Raw genomic sequence first — 21,004 nt, forward strand, 5'->3', positions numbered from 1 at the left:
TAATCTTGATATTTTTTTCTATCACCACAGCAGTGTGTACAGCATTAACTCTGATCCCACAAATCCTTCTCATACCTTTAATGTCAAAGAAAGTCAGCAGAACAGAGTTTTATCTTTATGAGCTATATAGAAAGCATCCTTCACCACAGTGTGGCACAACATCCGTGCTCAGTGGTTTACTGACAGAGAAATAGTAATAAAAACGTATACAGTGTTATCACCACAATCTGTACAAGCAGTTATCAGTCAACCTTTCGAGTGAACCCAAGGAAGTGGCATAAATGAAACTGGGAGAGGGCTGATCTCAGTGACATTCCCAGGGTGCATTCATGTCTGTCCTGTCTTGAAATTTCCAGTTGGGAAATTCTTGACCAGATACACGTTGCTGTCAGTTATGCATGGTAATCTTTGGCAGAAACCATTGGTTTCTGATTTATCCCCTTTCTGTGCTAAGCTATCTGAATTACTTCTATTTATTTATTTATTTACTTAAGAAAATTTGAGTCATGACAGATCTTCAAAATTGATTTTCTAGTATTAAGGGTATTGATTAATTTCTTTTGCATTACTTAATCTCGTAATGGGTGTTGGAGACACAACTTCTACCGCAGTGCAGTGCTGTCTGGTGACTGCAGTCAGTAGGCACAAAGGAGCATCCAACATGCTATCAGTGATGGCTTCAGAGTTCAGGGAGGAGCTTCACCTGGATTGTTTTCTCAGAGCCTCGCGTTCCTGAGAAGAGCAGCAAGCAGTGTTGTTCACACAGAAGAGCAGATGTTCTCCCCTGCCATAGGGATCGTTGACTGGGATCTCACTCAGACGTGTGCAGGAGTTGGAAGGAATCACAGTGATGTGTGCTTGCTGAGGACCTGGCTGTGTATGAGAGAAGCAGTAAAAAGTCCTACAGACCGTCCATACCATGATAAAGATCCACTTGCTGATGCGTTTCTCCACAGCTGGGATCCACCAGAGAAGCCCTGTTCAGCCATTTTCCAAGGCATGGCAGAAGGAGTCCAGGCCGACTGAATGAAGCTGCATTCGCAATTCAGAAATACTTTTATAGAACTGTGATTAGCTCTGCTAATCTCGCCTCGGTGAGCCAAAGACAATAACAGTGAGGTTACCGAACACCTCAGCTATTATGTAATTCTGTTCCTCAGAAACTCGCTGGTGTGAGTGCTTTTGAAACCCATTAGTAAAACTGAATTTGCCAAATGAGCCTTCTCTGGGGGGAACAAAGTCAAACGTGTGCCAGCATGGAGCCAGCACCTGCCAGAGGCTGAGCTTCACAAATCCCATGGCTACCAGTGAGACTCGAGGACGTAAAGTCCTTGAGCCCAACTGTAAAATGAACTGACGGCTGTGAAGCTGCCATTCCCTTTGATAACAGCACGGTGTGCTTACTCCTAACAGGCCGTGGTGCATCAGGCTGGCACCACCCATGGCAGCGGGCTGCCTCCTTCCACCTGCACACCATGGGACAGCCCTGCTGCCCTCCTGCAGCACCCCACCAACCACGAGGGGACTGAGGGACCCAGAGTACGGGGCTGCTCCTCTCCTGTCTGGGTCAGCCAGCCCGTGTTAAGCCTTTCTTCTGGTGATTCTTCCTCACAAACAAAGCTGCAGAAAGAGGGAAAAAAACAGCTGAGCTTCCACAAAAAGCCACAGTGAGTTTTCAGCAGAGGATGGGCAGAGCGGAAATTTCCACGGGGATACTGCTGAAATTGGAAATAGCTCTTTGAGAACAATTATCTGTAGAAGTTTCAAATAAGGAAAAGGGGGGATTTCCCTTAATTGTTAAGAAGAAAAAAAAAAAATCGGTATAAAACACATGGAGAAAATAAACAAACAGTGAAGACACTGTTGCTAGTGGGCTGGCTTTGTAAGTATTACTGGAACCTCACAGAACAAGAGTTTCTTTTATTCTTTTTATCCCAGCTCCCCACTTGCACAGTTCTTGTGTGAACATGCAGCAGTTTCCAAGGCTGTGAAATTATCAGACCTGGACCAATGCCAGTACAAACCAATTTATTGGGGTCCAGCAATTAACTAAAACCTAGAAAGCCTGATTAATTGTGGCACTGCTCAGCAGGGAACATTCAGAAAAAAAAAGAAAAAAAAATCAGGACTAAACTCCATGCAGTGTCTCTGTTCCATATCCCAACTTACACTATATGTAAAGAAAAGTTTCCTCTAACCACTCTTATTCTGCACCGTGCACCAAGAATAACTACAATGCCATTTGAGATAATGTGTTCGTAACTCTCTAGATTATCATTTCATAATAGCTTTTGTCCACTTAGAATTTTCTGGTGTAGGATTCATATCTTATTCTAACCCACACAATAGGATGTATTATTTTAAACCGTTGCTTTGTTAAGCTTCTCTCTGGAGGGACGTGGGGAGCATCCAGCACTGCTCCATTTCTTTATTTTCCTCCAACAGTTGACATGTGTGAGAAAAGTGAGGGTTTGGTGGTTGCTTGGAATTGTTTAGGATCCAAAACCCAAGCAAACAGAATGAGCTGAGAACCCATTTACCAGGGAGAATATATTGCCTGAAATGAAGTTCTATAGACGGAGGGGTCAGTCAGGAGCTTTTGCAATTGGGATGTCTAAAAGCTGAGTTAGGAATGCCTTGCACACTGTGAGAAGCGGTTACAAGGTGTAATTAAGGTGTTAGCTGATTTCATTATGATAGTGTTAACAAATAGTGTCCACATAAGGTGTTTTACTGCAGGGCTTGTCATAAAAGCCTATATGTAAACCAGAATTTTAAATTCTCGTTTCTGTTTTCCTCACTGGTACATTAATCACTTTTAGTATAGATTTTATGAGAAGAAAGTAAATATTACGACTCAATGTAATGCACTGCTGCAGTGTATTATAATGGATAATACAAAACACTGGGTCTAGCAATTCATCTTAATGCTTCTTACATCAAAATAATTCAAGGACTGGTAATGGAAAAAAGCTGTCTGAGGATAAAAAGTAGTAGTAAAAAACCTGTTACTCCTACCCAATGAAAAGGAAAAGAGAAATACATGCAAATGTTTTTAGCTTTTCAACATCATTTTATATCCTAATCTGCATCCAACTGTGACACTGTCACATTCTCAGATTTAAAGAGTGCAATTCACAGACAGGGCTAAATCACATTAGGCAGTGGTGATAATAGAGCCCGCGCATGCATGACATCCAGGCAAGACATCTCGCTGGGTCTGTAGGGTGATTTGGGACATCCAATGAGGTAGGAAGGGCTGTCTCCTCCAATTTCACTGTATTTATTGCGGATTTAATGTAGTTTTTCAAAGATATTTGCAGTGGAAATCGGTTTGTCGGAGGTCATCTAATTGAATCTACAGCCCTGGCAACCCTTCACAAAGGCTGCCAGAAATGACCGAGTTGCTAATGTTTAACTGTGAATACCCAGCAGGGGTCCTCTGCAGGGCTGAATACAGTCAATTATGTTATTTTTCTAAATATTAGTGACTCAGCTGTCTCTGCTTGTGAAGAGTTGCCAGGGTCACAGATACAATCAGACAGATCCTCCCCCCCTGCACTTCTAAGAGATGGGGAGAAGCTTTTAAATAGCACGTTGAATCATCCCACAGCAGAGGGAAGGGTCCGTGCAAGGCTGTGCCTCTCCTGTGGAGGCTCACGCGCAATCTGGTGGCATTGGGAGATCACTCCCCTCATTCCAGTGGGCCAGCAGGGTGATGGGTCATCGTTTGGGGGCATTGCCCCCAGCCAGTGAGGAATCCACTGAGGTGGGGAGTCAGCACAGGTCTGTTCTGAGCAACACCCACTGCCCAGAGATCTCCTCATCTGAGATGTGCCGATGCCCCCGCAGCCCCTCTCCTTTGCCCCTTACACAGAACTGCAAGTATTTTAGGTTTTGATCACAGCTTCCTTAGTTATTTTGCCACAAAGTCTCTTTCCCAAAGCCCAGCCTTCTCTAGCAACAGCATCCCTGTTCCTGTGGTCCACAGCCCATCTCTTATCTGATCAACAGTTTTTGGTAAAAGGGAAAAAGACTTCCAGAGCATCTGAGTGCCATTGTGTCATTTTGGCCCAAGTTTTGGGTAGTGCTTTGAAGTTGGTGAAGTTTCCTAATTTACTGCTGCTAAATTTATCCAACTTCAGGAATATTATATGGCTGTGGCCAACTCCCAGCTATTCTAAATCTACTGAAAATACTCTGCCAGCATGCATCCAAACATAATCTAGTTCTGACATATTAAAAGCTGATGCACATAATTTCTCTGTACCTTCAGGCATTGTATCTGAGATGCAGTAGATGATTTCAACAACCATCCATTGGAGCCGAGCTCCTACAAGGCGAAACCTTCATTCCTTTGGGTCCCTGTCTCTCTTAGTGCTGGCAAAACCAGTCTCAGTCTGTAATCACTACTGCTGTTGCAACTCTGATTTGTTGAATGCATACAGTATTGGTGTGGGATTTTGACATTTCCTTGCGGTAAGCACAGAATCGAGAGTCATGAAATGTCTTTCACTTTTTGGTTTGACATCAGTACCTTTTGGGTCAGAGTGCTGGTGTGCCAGGCATGTTAGAAATGCAGAAGCTAAATAAAATTGCAGTGAATGCAGAAGCAAAGTTTAAGATGCAGAGAATTTGACTTTGTGGAGTTGGACATCATCGAAAGGGTGCATCCGTAGCTTGTTCTTGCTATAAAAACAGGGAGGAAACCAAGCCACCTTCTGTTAAGGCTGGAGTTTCCCTGGCTGGAGCACCCCTAGGGACAAAGAAAATAACCCAGCAAGGGAGAGGAGGCTTGCTGTGTTTAGACAGCCTTTCCTCTTCTGATCTGCGTGTGCCTCTCAGGAGGAGGAGTTCCCTAGGAAGGTTTTGATGTCTGGCTAATTACCAGCCAATATCTCTCTCCTGTAGAGGGAGATGGTTTAGGGCAGCAGTGGAGGTACTGTAAGCCATAGAGGAGATGGTTTCCTGAATGTTTTAATTTGTTAATTCTTTGCCTTCTCCCCAAATTTCTATCGGGATGGGCAGATGCGCAGTGTAAAACTGTCCTCAGGCTGTACATGAGGACTCCATCATGTAAAACTGGAAGCCTGGTGTTACTAATGGCACAAACTTGCACTTGACCTATTCTGGCTGCAGAAATGGTTGAGTCAACAGCATCTCTTCCTGCACTCCAGCTCATCCAAATATTTATCAGTGAGAACTGATACAAATGATGTCTGTTGCTATAAGCAGCTGAAGAACATGCACCAGAGAAAGACAGTATTTCCAACTTCTGTCTCAGCAAACACACCTTGTCTTTCTGTTGACACGGGAGGCTGTCCTTGTTCCCTTCTTTCTTTGTCATTATTGCAGAACACTCAGTAACTTAAACTCTTAGCTGAATTGTATCAATACCAAACATGACTCATCAATCAGTGTGTTCATCTCACTTTGTGAGGGAAGAGTTACCTGCTGATTCTGTCTCCAAAGAGCTTTATCCTCCTCTGTGCATTCAGAAGTTACCATTATTTTACTGGTGATCAGTCATGAGAAGTTTTACATTCCAACTTTGGGGCTTGTGTTAATGGGTAGGAAAAATTTTTCTTCATTTTACTCGAAGTCATTAATGTCAGCAATTGATTGCTTTTTGGTTCTTCAGTGCCACAGTTTTTGACAAGCTGACAGAACTTGCTTAAGGAATATTTAAAAATATCTGATTGCATGATGTAAGTACAAGAACATTACTGTCTGGCAGTACAGTGAGAACAAAACAATTATTTGCTGGTGTAGCATCCAGACACATCATGAAGAGGGAGAAGGGAGTGGGAGCTGCAGCAGCTCAGTGCTATGTGTTGCACTGCTGAAACGTGTGCGTCCCTTTGGGCTACAGGGGACACTGCTAATGGAGAAGCCATCCTCAACTCACCCGGTGAGTTTGTGGCTGGCTGTGACACCTGCTCTTATACTGCACTGTCTTATCTCAAGGAATGTGGGAATTTGTCTACATTTCGTGCTATCTTCTTAAAAAATGAAGAAGCTGAGACATAATAATAAGAAATGCTCTGTGTGCAGTTACCCATCAGGCTTAGAGGAGAACTACAGTAGATCCTGTCTCCTGAGTTTCAGGTTGGTGTCCTACCAACAGAGCGATGTTTCCACCCCCTCGATGTGCTCCTTTTTGTACTTATGCGTTCCTTTAGGTATTTCAGGTCTCAGGAGGATCCAAATCTCCTCCTTCCTCTGAAATGGGACAACTACATGTGAGCTCACAGCACTCTTTATTCTTCTACCTTGAGCTTTTAAAAGAGAAAGGAGAAGGAGGCGATATTAAAATAAAACAACCAAAAACATTTCCCCCCAACTGAGGAAAAGTTCTAAAAAGAACCAATCCACTGTTTGCTTTTCTTTTACAGGCCACCTTCCAGAGCTACACAAGGGTAACTGCATTACAAGGAATGGATTAGCACAGAAAGGTTCTCTAAAGTAGACCTGTTGGAATTATCCTCAATATTAAAAGCGGAGTGTTTGTTTTCTTTAAGATGGAGGGCAGCACCAATAAAAACACCAGTCAAAGAGGCCAGTATTACTAGATCACATGTCTGCTTTTATCTCAGTGGAATTGTAGTAGAATGATTTCTGCTTGGAAACTTTAAAGCTGGACTGCATCCTTTCATGCTGAAATCATATCTCCTGCAAGGATTATTGGAGGATATAATGTTTCCTTCAGCTCCTTATTTTCTCCACTCCTGAACTTGGACTCCTGACCCTAACTTTTCTCTGGTTATGACCGAGCATTGGCCTTCAACTGAATAGCTGAGCTTTTACAATCAGATCAGATCCCGCTCTTGTAATTTCAGACTCATTTTGTGACATCGATATTGTAGATCTTAATTAAAAAGTCAAACATTTTATATCTTGGGTAATGGCCATACAGGAACTGCTGGGTTTTGCTCCTATGTGCGTAACCATCCAAAACATTCAATGTGTGTGAATGAAGCCAGAGGAGCTGAGCATGGTTTGTATGTGGGCCCCCTTTTCCTCTTTGTGTCCTTTCTCCAGTTCAGTTCTGCACCTGTGCTTTGCTGTGTGCGGCCACAAAGGCTGCTCCATGAGTGGCAGGTAATTCAGACTTCATGTTGCCTGAGCCTGGAGCCTCTCATTAGTTGAAACAGCTAATTAGACAGAAAGCTGAGGGGCTCTGCAGTTAATTACAGGGCAGGGTTAGATGGTGGGTAGTAAAAATATCTGTCGCTTGGCTATATCATTGCCTCTTGCTAGCACCACTGGGGGCTAATTGCACTGAATTATCTGTGTAGATAAGATTAGATATATTGTACATTGGAGTACTGAATCTAGACATCCTTCTCTTTGTGGGACTCATGATGTGTTGTAGTTTGTTTTTTTTTTTAACTTTTCGGTTGCTCTGTATTACTTGGGTGTGATGTGTCTCATGCTTTCTCTCACAGAAGAGACCTAAGGGGGGCTGAATTTTGGCAGTGCAGATACAGTATCAGCTCCTGATCTTGTAGCCATCATATTTGATTGTCTTTGAATGAGACTCCAGACAAGATGTTGGAATATGGTCTTGAAATTGTACAGCACTGGGCTGGATGCAGTCACATGTTGTCATTAACCACTGCTTCATGGACATTTCTCAGCTGTGTGAGTGTGAAAGGAGGGGAAACCAGGCACCTCTGCTGTATCCTCCTATAAAACCTTCACTTCCTCCCAGTCAGCCACAGCCTGATAGTAAATGTATTTCCTTCTGGTGGGGGCAGGACTTTAGCAGTATTTTTCAGAAACACAAGTTCAGAAGTTACCTGGTGAAGTCTGTCAAGTTGCACAGACTGTTCTCCAGAACACAAGATGTGCCTAAAGGAATGGAACCAGTAGCAAAGTTTTGTCTCTGAAAATAGCAGACAATCTTTGCTCTGAGTAAAAGCAATGACAGAAATGTCTCTGCTATAAATGGAAGCAGAATCACTACCTATCAAAGAGCACTGGTGTACAGGGTTACTGCTATTTGAATTACTAACACAGGTGAGGGCAGTTTGAGATTTTCACAGACACGGATCATGAAAATTAAAAAACGAAACAAAGTGATATGTTTTGCAAAGCCATTTACACCTTTTGATTAAAATCAGGCTGTAAACCAGTTATTTTAGACTGGCCATTCTCTTAGGCTTATAATTCATCCTTAGAGAAGGAATTATTTTGACTAATACACTTATTTCATTTGTTAGTGTAGCCTGCTGGTGGTAGGGAAAGCATGATAAATGGGCCTGTTATTTATTCACTGTCCTGAAAAAGTAACTCATTAAACAAACATAACGTGGAAAATGAAACTCTTCAGGCACTGAAAGGAGGCATTAGCCATTACTAATTAAAATTGAACTTGTAGATAAGCTGCTCTTATTAGTTTAAAAGTAGGAAACACTGTCCCTTAGTGGTGGCAAGGAAGTATTGCTCAAGAACAGTTGCCCAGTTATTTATCATTTTATTGTGGTGGATGTCTTCGTTGCTAGCCAAGTTGTTTTCTGCTCCTCACTTTAATGGATCTAGTTGCTTTATGTTAGAGGATATTAAGACTATTTACATGCCTGTTCGTGTAACTTCTTGTAGATCTCAGGATTATAATTTCTGCTGCACAGTGTTTTTTCTGTGAATGGCTGCATTTTCTGTTTCTGCCCTGGTGTATGACAGCTGATCATCATCAATAGGAAAGGAAGGGCATTTGGTGGGAATGCTGCTAGAGCTTGGCTACACCATGGTCCCTCTTCATCCCTGCTCCCAGGAGGTCCCAAAGTCTCAGTTCTGAGTTATGCTAGCACAGCATGTGGAGCTAGTGTGAGCATGGGGCCTGGGAGACGAGGTGCCTGGATTCTATCTGCTTGGACAGCAAGCTTTTTGGGGATTTGTCTTAATCCTGGATATACAGGATTCAGTGTACTGGGATGTATTTGGTTGCCTCCTAAGATTTTTTCTGCTATAGAGAATGTATGCATGTAATGTTAGCAGGAACAGGCTCAGGAGGTGTAACTATAATAATCATGATTGATTTTCCTCTCTCTAAAGAGAGAAGAAAAAGAAACAGAACCTTTTAGCAGTGCACTGTCTGCACCTTACCGCTGCTTTCAGCCTCATTTCCTGTGCTCACAACTTCCTCCAGGCATGATGGCTTTTTCTGTGCTCGGTGTAAATCTCGCACTCAGCTGCCTTCAGCTGCAAACTCATCTCAGATCATCCATTGAAGCTTTTTAGGGGGAAAGTTGAACCGGTTTGAACATTCACGTGGATGCTTTGTCATAGTCTTCTCCAGTCATAAGTGCATCCTTACAAAGCTTTAGAGCAGGACTTTCTTTGGAAATGGCTGTGGGGATCTTTGGAAACTTGTACATTACTAAGCATCAGCTTACTCTGCTAACTTAACAAGCAGATGTTTGGCTACAGCACTGGCCAAAGTAAAAGAAAGTGGCAATGAATAAAAGCACCATTTTTCATTAAGAATATCAGTAGCATGATATAAAAATTGCCAAGTTTTGAGGAGAAACAGTCTTCTTCATTTTTCTTTTGTAATTGCTTTAAATGCAGCAGAGTGGTTTTTACTTCAAGCTTGTGGTTTTTAAGAGCATTCCCCTCCTTAGGGAATTTGTCTCTGTTTTATTAACAGCAGACTGTTTTTTCATATTGTAACATTTATGGGGGGAAATATGTAATTTTTATACACACTGACAGCATATTACTATTAAAGTACTGATAATGGAGGTGAGACATCACTTACCAATGTCTAGAAGAACAGGAAACAAAAGGAAAACAGAGGAGTACTTTAAATAGTAACCAAGACATGACTTCCGAAGTGACCTACCACTGCCAACTTTGACTTGTGTTTATTTGCTCATGGCCATCCATGATGCCCACAGCCACCAGGGAGCCTTGTATCCAGAATGTGCAGTAATAGCTAGTGAGGACTCTGTGTAGCAGGGGGACTGGCTCTTGAGTACTTCTCCCCAAGGAAGATTAACTGAGCACACAGAGTAGTACAGCAGATGCTTTTTCAGTTAATGGCGTTGCTGGGGTTGTTTGGTAGCTCCCTGAGGCCTGTAGGTATCTCTGTGCTTTTGCTGAGGAATGTTTCAGGACTCAGCCTGTCCAATCTCCTTTCTGCCAGTTCCTCAGACTCTTACGCTCTGGTTGCAATGGGGCACAGAGATTTTCCCAGAGGAAGACCATAGCTGGACTGGACATGAATCGCACTAAGATGGGCTGTGATAAGGGGAAGGCATAAGGCCCCTGGAAGCAGAACCTGCTTGCACATTCCATGGGAAGCACTTCCAGGGATTCTCCACCAGTCTCATACAGCTCAGTGGCTAATGCATGTTTGCTTTCCCACTTATCGGCTCAGCTTACACAGCTGGCAGCTCTCAGAACACAGCAGTGTGCCTGTGAGCTGGTGGCAGGTACACTGGTTGCTCAGGGAGATTTTCCTGCTGTATGTTTTGCTGGATTCCCTGAGGTGCAGAAACCTTTGGCTGTTCTCCATACCTGTCCCCTGACTGTACTGACACATGAACATCTGAAACAAACAAAAGCTGGTGTGAATTTGTGGTGTATTAATGAGCACTGCTCCATAGCTGCCGTGTGGCCATTCAGGCACAGAGCTGAGAAAAGGCAGTGCTTTGTTGGGTTGAAGCAAAACACTATTTCTTTGCTGTCCTCTGCCTGCAAGGCTGTCAGTGGATTGCTCAGTGCAGTCTTTAAAAGAACAGCTTTCTCTAATTGCAAGCAGACTCATCCCAGAAGTGCTATCTAATAGTGAGAGCAAGGCATATGTACATATCGGACACCTACACCTTTCTGGCCAGTTTATACTCTCTGCTAGCTGACTGCAAGTTCCTTTGCTCTGTCTCCAATGCGGAGAAGTGGCATGGAGGTGTTGCATGTCTTCACTTTGTGAGATGCTTTGAGATGTCTGGGACTGAAGAAGGGTGGCAGTGCACGTGTATGCTGATGTATTGTGTGCACGTATTTTGGGGAGTCTGTGTTAGATTGTTAATGGCAATTTGCTTTAATTACATTGTGGATCTGTTTGCATCAGCTTCATGCTCAGTCTTGCTCCTTTTCCATTCATCTCAGGAATAGGGGATGGTTGATTTCCTACAGTTGTGCACATTTGAGAAGAATTTTAAACACTTGAAAGTATCAATAGCACTTCAGAGTTTTCATGAAACTGTCAATTTTTTTCATTGGTTTTCTGAAACTGCTAGATTACAACAGATGGATTCATTTATCTAGCTGTGCCTTTATATATATTTAGATGGCTCCCATCTCTGTGGGACTTGTGTGCCTCTCAAGTGTTTTAAAATAGAAAAAAGCTGTTTCCTTCTCTGTCTTGCTTTCGATCCAGCCCATAAGAGGAAAAGCTTGATTGGCTTAAATGGCTTGGGGTTATTGGACTGGCATTCCCTGCATGTTTCTGCATGAAGAAATGAAGCTGAGGAGAGAAATTCTGCATCTACTTCTGAATGCTTTGGGATTGAGGTTATTTCTATCCCCGTGGGGTAAAACCAGTTCAATAGTGGATAAATACTGCCTGGGAAAAGCTAAATTCTGTGTCTGGTCCTACCCCTTTGCCTTTGGCTGCCGTGTTCCACTGGGAGCTGGCTGTGGAAGGTTATGAAAGGCTTTGAATATCAGAAAACCAAAGTTCTGAGCAAGAAACTAATGTGAGCAAAGCACCAGGCTCATCTCCATTGCTAAGCAGACATCTGCTGTGTTTTATGGCAGCTGCGCTTCATTTCAAAGCATAGGGAGTTGCAGCAATTAAGCTGCAAGACACAAATTCATGCATCAGTGTGCCCTGATGTGCACCCCTCAGGATGAGGTACAACCTCATGTCCAGTCCCACCTGCAGGAGGGCACTCAGATGCCCTGAGGCTATGGGGCAGGTACAGGTGAGCTGTGCTGCTCCTGTGCTGGTGGGTCACAGAGGAAATGTTTAACATCAACCCGAGCACAGAGATGGAGCCGAAGAGCCCAGAGCAGCGGTACCCCAGTGCCAGCTGACAAGATGTCAGCATCGCTGATCAAAATTTCCCTTTTCCCACACGGAAGAAAGGAGAATGCCCGAATTTTACGAAGGATGAGTTCCACCACGCTGCTGCGAGCAGGTGCTGCGGGGCGCCCGGGACCCAAGGGACGTGCGTCCTGGCTGTCTACCGGACGACCGCATCGCCTCTCGGAGCGTCTTCCGCACCGCTGACAGAACCTTTTCCAGCCCCCGCGCCCGGAATCCCCGGGCGAGGACGGACGAGCTGTGCGCGGACCCGCCCGTCCACGTCAGCCCCGCCGAGAGGAGCTCGGCCGGCCGCGGGCAGCGGTGCCGCCGTGCCGCGGGATGTCACTGCGGAGCCGCCGGACGCTCGTGCCCGGCTGCCTCCCGCCGCCCTTCTGACAGCCGCCGCCGCCCGCAGCGCCCGGCCAGGTGCGCCCGCGGACGCGGCCCCCGCCGCGACCCGAGGGAGGCGTCCGCCCTCCCCTTCTCGTCGGCCCCTCCGCGGGCTCCGCGCCGGGCTGGGGCAGGGCGCGGCCGGGGCCGCCGGGGCTCCGCGCCGAGGGGGAGCCGCCCCCGGCCCCGCCGCCCCCGGCCCCGCCGCAGCGCGGAGGGAGGGAGGAGGGGGCCGAGGACGGGTTTCACTTCCGCCGCTTGCAGGAACCACAAGCCCCCAGAATATATTAGAATAAATCAGAATAGAAGGGTCCCGCCGGCCCTCGTTTGTCCCCCCCGGAGACGGAGGGAGGAGGGGGAGAGGAAGCGCGGCGGCGGGCAGAGCCATGCGGAGCCGCTGAGGGCAGCACCGCCGGCCGACAGGAGCGGCGCGGCCTCCGGCGCGGGAGAGGCCGGAGAGCAGGTCTGTCCTTCGCTTTGTTCCCCGCGTGCCCGGCCGGCAGCGGGAGCGGCCCGGCCCGCGGCCCGCCGCGCTGCGGAGCCTTCCGCGGGGCTGCGGCCGGGAGGGGCGGCGGCGCCGCGTTCTCCCGGCGCCTCCCGGAGGCTTCGCGCCGCGCGGGCCCTGCCGTGCGGCCGGGGGGCGGCGCGCCGCCGCGGGCCCGGGGAGCCGCCCCGAGCGGGGAGCGCGGGAGAGCCGCGGGGCGGCCGCGAGGGACGCTCGGCGTCTGGAGGCGCTCGGCACGCGGCGGGCTGCCGGCTCGGCGCCGGGCTGAAGGCTCGCCGGGGCGGCTCGGCTGCCTCTCCGCCAGGCACGGTTACGTCAGCCCCGGCTGGGGTCCGGCGCACCCACGCCCTCGGTGCTGTCCTTCCAGTGCAGCGCTCTGTCGGACTGCGTGCTGTCCGAGTGGGCGAGACGGCGCTGACATCAGGTGGAATCTCTGTTGCACCAGGTCACTAGTGCTGGGAGCTCCGGCAGGGATGGCTTGCTGGCCGCTGGAGCGCATCCCGGCTTCCCCTTTCCCCCGCCTCTTTTTAAGAAGTAACTGCACTGTTGTGCCATATATATTGTATCGCCGTATCATAAGCGTACTGATAATTGTGGTATTTGCCCTTGTTTGCCTTCCACGATTTGATGTCTAGGAAAGCTGAGCACCTTGAGTTCCAGAGTGCCTGAAGCCTACGTACTGCTCTCTGAGCCTTTTACTTTGGAGATCTTTCCATTTAATCTTACATGGATGTCTAGCAATGCGTAAGAGAAGGGATGTGTTTGAGTTCACTACAGGTTTGCGGTGAAGACCCTGGCGTGTCGTTGCCATTTGGCCGCACTTCCCATTCCTTTCCAGTTGACCCTTTTTGCCAACCACACGTGCGGTGCTTTAGTAGTTACCCTCCTGCCCTTTCACAGAAACCAGTTGCAAGAGGGGAGAGAAAGTGCAAGCTGTTGAGTCTGCATGGTCTACAGAAATGAAAATACGGCACAGCGTGCTCAGTTCTGAAAACAGGACGGGAGGAATAAAAGGCAGTGAGGTAACGCAAACTGAGCCCTGTATAGCTGAGTAGGACCACTGTCTTGCTCATTTCATTCCATGAAGTCTAAAGGTGTGCTGAACACAATTTAAAAGTTCCTGTTGTGGAGCATGTGAATCAGGCTCCTGAATCCTACCTGCAGTGACTTTCCTTTGGTCCCCCAGCATGGTGGACACGTGGCTGGTTGTGAGACTTCTGAGAATGGGCCGTAGCACACAGTTACCTTTTTACCTGTGAATACACAGAGAAAGGGAAATAGTTTTCTTTTGCTCTGCTTCCCTTTGAGTAACTTCTGAGAGTCCTCCTGCTCACACTGTGACTTCAGCCTGTGGCAGAGACAGGAATAGAAGGTGCTTCTTGTCAGAAAGCCTTCACGAAGAAAGAGGGGAAAGCCTTCTCAAAGCTGGTGAGGTGGTTAGAACCACTGCTGTAACATGGCTAACAGCACGGCGAGGTCTGACAGCTGTGTGCACCTCCTGTGTAAGCTGAGTTTTGCAAAGGCAGTCATCACTGCAGCTGGTTACAGTCAGCTGGGAGCCTGGCATGTGTACCATATAAACATTCCCCTCTGCAGGTAGGAGTTTTGTGTTACTCATTGTAGAGGTGTCACAGTACGGGCAAGCTGCATATGAAATGTGGTCAGGTAGGTAACAGCACGATGCTGAAGCAGTGTGGCATGGGTAGGCATGTCCCCATGCCATGAGCTACAGATGTTCTGGCTCCATTGGGAAGAGTGACTCCTGAGTCCTCCTAATGTGGATGTGTAAATTCCAACACTTTCATTCAGTGCTTTGAAAGTGAGGATAGCAGCCCTGTTCCAGCTCCCACAAGCCCCCAGAGCAGCAATGTTGTTCAAATGGTATTATATAGATTTTTCTTTTAAACTGGGTTTAGTCTCTGAGGCCAGGGAAATCTGAATATATATCTGCATCAGCAGAATGGCATTAACTCCAAAATCCTCAGCTGACATGAGTTTTTATTTGCATCTTTGCTGGTTCCAAACTGCATTGCTGGCTGATGGCTGTTCCCAAGGGTTATTTTCACAGAGGTTTTGGAGCAGGCGCTCACACACCAATGCACCTCTAGATTTTGTGTTCCCTGATATTTCCAAACAGATTGTCACTGCTTGGCAGAACAACTGTACAAAACAGATGCCCGGCAAAGAAAGCTTGGACCTGAAAATACCTCTGGGCATCAATAGACATCACTTTAAATCATCAGATCGTAGCAATTCCAGTTAATGTGAGTACTCAATCTCTCACAGTGTTCTGTGAGATTAGGCTCTAAAAGTTGTCCTCGTAGTTGAAGTCTTTGCCCTTCAGATGGAATAAACTTAATTTTGAGAACGTATGGGATTTTTTCTTCCCGTTGATCTCTCCAGTAAAGTTTCTTCCAGTGCATCATGTTCCAGAAGCTTTCACTGCAACTGGGATTAAGGAACCCCCAGCAGGGTGTGTGGAGTATCTCCCTGAAGGTGGTGATACCAGGAGGGATGTAGTTTTGGCAGGGTGCAGAGAGAAGGGTTCTGAGTGTAAAGCTCCCCAGTGCAGGTGCTGACCACTGGGGATGTTCTGTGGGGAGAGCTGTTATTTGTCCTGGCTGAGCACCTGCAGTCTGCTTCTGTTCTTCATCAATGCACAGGGTCCACTTCAGGATTATAATTGTGTCTTTAACATTTACTGAGGTCCTGTGGTGTGGTTCCAGGTACAGCCAGGACAAATCATAGAGTAACGTAGGATGGAAAAGTCTCTGGCCTCCTGTGCAAGGCTGTGCTAATTTATAGCTGGTTGCTCAGGACTTTCTTCAGTTAATTAAGAACACTTGAAGAAAAAAAAAATCCCACAGCCTCTTTGATCCCATTTTACTGTTTGATTGTCCTCATGAAAAAGCCAATATCTAATCAGAATTTCCTGTGTTTCAGCTTGTGTCTGTGGCTATTATCTTCCATTGTGCACCTCTCCCAAGAATCTGGCTACACTTTTTCCAGTACCATCTTGTTAGATAAAGGTATGCAGAGAGTGAGACTGGGAGAGGTGTGAAAGGGTTTTTTTTATAGCTGCTGCTGATTGCATGCTTGGTTTTGGAGCAGTGTGAGATTGTACGAAGAACTCTGAGGTTCAAATGAATATACTCTGAGGTGAAGATGAGTATAACTGTAGCCTTGTAAGGATCCTGTGTGAGGTGTCAGGGTTTGCTGAGCCGTGCTTTTGGTTCCAGCAGTGTGTGACAGACTGCGGACGGTGTTAAAGGACTGGAATAAGTGCAGAATTAATGTGCCTCCTTTCACCTAGGTGTTTTTCTGGGGACATCCTGCTTGCAATTCATTTGTTGGCATGTTGACCTGTAAGGGATTTGTTTGTTTTTGGAGTGCATCCATCCCTTAATATTCATATGGCATAAGACAAAGACATTTCCTCTCCTGATGCTGTGCTGTCTGAAAGTGCCCCAAGCAGTCACAGACCACAGTGTCAGCAATTTCCCAAACTTTGAACGTTGGGTGCTGGCAGCTGGCAGCATTTCTTGCAGGCTGACTTGTGACTATTGGCATCAAACGGTGCAGGAGGGACATGTTTCTGCAGGAGGGGTGTTGTTAGGTTGTGTAGTGTGTTAATGAAATCTTTTTCAATAGGCTGAAGCAGCTTAACACACTTTGACTTACATGTGATGATGTATTAGAAATCAGTTAACAGTGATTGAATTTTCAGTAATAATTTCTGTTCTAGTCCTTAATGTCTAATTTATGCAGAGGTTAGCAGAGGGCAATAATCAGTGTATCTTACACAATAAGACAGAGGATCAGCTGGGAAGACTGACCTGCTGGCTGGCAGTTGGTGCAAACTGTTTTATTTTAGTGGAAGCCTAAGAACTGCCACACTAGAAGAGTTCTGAGGGCCACATCCTCTGCTGTCTCAGCCTGGTACCACTGGTCCTGTATGGATCAGGGGACAGCATAGAAACCATACTGCAGGACCTTAGGAGTTAGTCCATTCCTCATGTCACAACTCCTTTTTGCATTCAGAGATAGCATGAAGTTTGTTTTGCTAAAATTTATCATTAGAAAGCAGTGATATTAAATCCCGGGACAGGCTGCCCAGGGAAGCTGCAGCATCTCCACTGCTGAAGATTTTTAGGAGTAGGAAGGCAAGTATTTCTTAGCACAGAGGTGCTGAAGTGAGGTACTGGGGTCTGCACCATCAGCTGAAAATTGCTGAGAGCTTTCATTTCTCGCATATGTGGCAGCTGCTGCTTGCAGAACCACCTCTCTTCCATGCCCTTCTCCTAGCTCTTGCCATCAAAACCATCCCTTCCATCCCTTCTGCTGGTTGACAGAGCTGAGCAGTGTGGTACGGGAAGGATGGCATGGGCAGGGCTGGGTGACAGCTTGCTGGGATTCCTTGGTGGACAATCTTTGTATGCACTTCTGATCCTTTCCTTTAATCTTGTTGGGTTCTTGGTCCAGCTTCAGGATGACTGCCTGGTTGATGAGTTCTGGGTTTTAGTTATCTAGGCAGAAAATGTGTCTTATTTACTGAAGTCTGCCCATTTACTTGTGGGAGCTCTGGTTTGTAGCATATTGAAGCACTAATGTGAGGGCACACTGCAGCAGCCGGAAAAATGTTTCACGGTGATACTGGCAAACAAAGAGAAGCTAAGCAAAGCATGGGAGGGGTTACCATTTCCCTCTGCCAAATGTAGTTACACAAATACACTAAAATACAAGCTAGAGCAATGGGAAAAGATATGCATAAAAACAACATAATCATTCCATTGAACTCAGTGGGAGTTTTTGCCCTTGTGTTCACTTTTGCTCCACACCTACCCTTTAATATATCTCATCAGTCTTTCCATTGCACAAGGGCCTCATCAAGCTTTGGTCAGTCCTTTTAAGAAAAACAGTTTATTTCTAAGAAACAATGAATCCAGTCTTTCAGATTAAATTAAAAGCCAGGAAGAGCCTAAAGCAAAGCGGGCGGTGAGACAGCTGCCTCTGGAAGCAGCCGCAGAAAGCTGGGCCTGAAGCAACCCCTCTGCAGGACGTGCTCACAGAACCGCACGGCCCCTCCGCCGCATCGCGTGGACAAGGAACGCTTCTCCAAGAGAGCACTGTGAGTGCTGGAGGATCACAGGACTGTAATCAGCTGATTTGGATTCTGTCCCCAGCTCTCCCACTGCCTTGCTGTGAGAGGCCGGATTGTTCAATTAACCTCTTTGCTCTTGGCCTTTTCCAGATAAAAACTTATTTTTATTTATCTCTTTGAGATCTTCATAAAAATGATGCTAAATGTCTCACTCTGCAGAGACATCCGGAGGCAAATAACATAAAAGCTCCTTAAGTGCAGCGCGTTTTGGCTCGACAGATCTTTAACTACCGTTTCACTGGAACCCCTTAATAACTGTAGGGCCTGAAGGGGAACGTCCTTCTCTTTCATATTCAGCAAGGCACTTTGGGCAGGCCCCTACTCTGCTGGTTGTCCACCACAGCGTGGGCTGGGAGAGCACATGCCTGTGACAGATGACTTGAGGTTTTGTCGCAGTGTGGGGTTTCATTTCTGCCATACCACCCGCAAATCGTGGCAGCCATGTGAGAAACGGGACGGAAGCCTTCTGCCTGCATCCTTGGGTTTTCCCATTGGGTCAGAGAAGCTGTCCGCTTTTGTTTTCAGCTTATTGTTTATATTAGTAATTAATGAAGGGAGGAGATAAAGAGTTCCCTTGGTGGTTGTTTTTTTTTTTTCCCCTACTTTAATATTTATCTTTAATTTTTATTAAAACTTGTTTAAGATTTTTCCTCTCCTAACAGCTAACAAGGTTTGCCACTGATCTCAGCTGTGATTGGAGTATCTTTGGCTCTGAGCCTGCATGGGGAAAAATAAGGGAGGAATAAGCTGAAGGGCTGTTTTTAGGGGATTTTTGCCTGTTTGTTTTCTTCAAAGGGCGTTTGGTACTTGTTTCCTTGAGAAGACTCTAAGTAACCACAGAACTGAGGAAATTCTACTATCTTGGGAACTGAGGGGTGAAAGATGAGACATCTGAGGGAAAGAGATTTGCAGGCAAGAAACTGATTATGTTTTTACAGAACATCCGACACTTGCCTGCAGTGCTTCAGCTACAGTTCTGTTTTTTTTTCCTGTAGACCACCCCAGCTTGGCTACTTCATGGAATCTGAGAAGAATAAATTGAACTTTAGAGATAATTTAAAAAAATGTTTTTAGGGACATCATCCCAACTCTGTGACAATAAACATCCAACCCAAATGCAGGATAATATCTTCAAATACAGTGTTTTACTGGGATGTTTGTGTTTGTCTTCTTCCTTTCTCTCATTCTATCTCCGCCATGAGTGTGAGAAGTCTGACTGCAGAGGTTGACAGTTCCCCTCTGATCAATGTTACCACCTCTCTGCATCTGCTTGCCTTCTGGAACCCCTCACAAGGAGACAACTGCAAGGGTGGAAGGTTCTTTCCCAAAGGTACTGTCACGACATGCTGTTAGGTACGTGTTTGCTCTCCTTTAAACAGTGCTGAGTATTGTGTTCTTTTCAGTAGGCTACGTTCCACTGGCACAGTTGTGAACTATCATTTGTTGTTGTGTTTAGAATCTCCATTCCTGTAAGTACCTGGCTGAAAGGAAATAGAATGAAATTTGAAATTCTTGAAGATCAGCAGTTCTGAAAAGTAAGTCCTATGCAGCTTAGTAAGCCCTCAGCCTTCCTTCAAACCCCTCATCCAAGGGAGGACACTCATAATTCAGCAGAGCCCAGTGACTTGAAGCATCTTCCAGTTTGTGTAGAAGTTTCCCCCAGTTCTAAAATGAGAACTCGTAATTTTCAAGCAATTCACTTAAAAAGAATTATACTGAACAAGATATAGAAATACTTGTGTTTTCACTGCCCAGATATGACTTCTTGAATTTTCCAGTCATGCTCAAGAACTCTTGGTATTTTTTCAAGTGAAATGATGAGATGACTTATTTTCAGTTGGCAATTAGGACCTTAGCTTTAGGGAATGAAAACTGTGTTACATGAGAAACAGCAACATCAGCAAAGGATTTTTGTCTGTTCCTGCTGCCAGTTTGTGTTGTGTGTAAATGTGTAATTCTCAGCTGCCTCGCCATCACCCATGTCTGGAATCCGGGGTGTGCCTGTGGTGTGGGGCGACTTGCCTTTGCTAGCTCTGTGTCAGGGGCAGGCTTGTTTCAGGGAGCAGCTTGTGGGTGAGGGGCTCGGGCGGCCTGCTGGCGTCCATCCTGGCGAATCCACAGCACAGTGACCCCAGGATGTTTGCACTTTTTCCTTGGAATGAGATTAACCATCTATTTGCAATCCTGCCAATTTTCAACACCCATCTTCACTTCAGAATTTCCTATTGTGGAGATCTCAAGAGTGACCCAAGGAAGCCAAGCCATGATTGCAATTTTGCAGTGGTAAAGAAGAGCTACATGGGCACAAGATTTCCATGTGGATTAGTTTTTGGCTCTTCTTAACCTCTTTTGTGGGAGAGTGGAACTTATGGCCTTCCTGTTTTCTTCTTCCTGCTTCTTGGATGAGGAAAGAAGAGGTGAGCTGTGCCCCTCTGTGCCTTTCATGCAGTGTGCTCATGAGGTGTAGGCAAGCTCTCAGTTAATGCATTTCCCTTTTTTGATAGACTGACTTCTCACGTAGGATTTACCAGTTTTGATGTGGCTGATGAGTGGGGTTGAAACGTTCTCTTGATGTTTAATAACCAACTAGGAAATTAAACTGGCTTAGCAGCCCTGTCCAAGGGGCACCAAGTGTGAACTGCAAAACTGTATTTTCAAAAATTAGAAATTAATTATTAGTTAATTAATTCAGAAACCTGAATTAACTCGACTTGGAAGGCATCTAAACACGCAAAGCTCTGTCTGTTCTTAATAGTAAGATAGCAAGCGTGCATTTGGTGGAACGCAGTGAAACTTAACTATGCTTACTGGAAGGGCAAAATATCTCATGAGGGATTGCACAGGACACCCCAAATGCTGATGTGCCTGCAGTGACCTGGTCTTGCTGCTTTTTACTTAATGCTGAGGCTGC

At 45.9% G+C, this 21,004-nt stretch overlaps 1 protein-coding gene across 4 annotated transcripts in view; it reads left to right on the forward strand.

Annotated features, from left to right (window-relative positions):
• The window catches only part of PAK3 (p21 (RAC1) activated kinase 3), a 226,555-nt gene that overhangs the window by 110,756 nt on the left and 94,795 nt on the right, over positions 1-21,004 (forward strand). The window contains exon 1 of one of the 4 annotated variants that reach the window (XM_090150086.1): positions 12,442-12,463. The exons of 2 other annotated variants lie outside the window; for them this stretch is intronic. The gene's annotated coding sequence lies outside the window, so the exon portion shown is untranslated. Of the gene's footprint in view, positions 1-12,441; positions 12,464-12,714; positions 12,891-21,004 lie in introns of those variants that run through there. One more of the 4 variants, XM_090150085.1, reaches the window with a different exon arrangement.

The sequence above is a fragment of the Phasianus colchicus genome, chromosome 14 (genome assembly GCF_987193195.1).
Source record: "Phasianus colchicus chromosome 14, bPhaCol1.hap1.1, whole genome shotgun sequence".
Lineage (NCBI taxonomy): Eukaryota > Metazoa > Chordata > Aves > Galliformes > Phasianidae > Phasianus > Phasianus colchicus.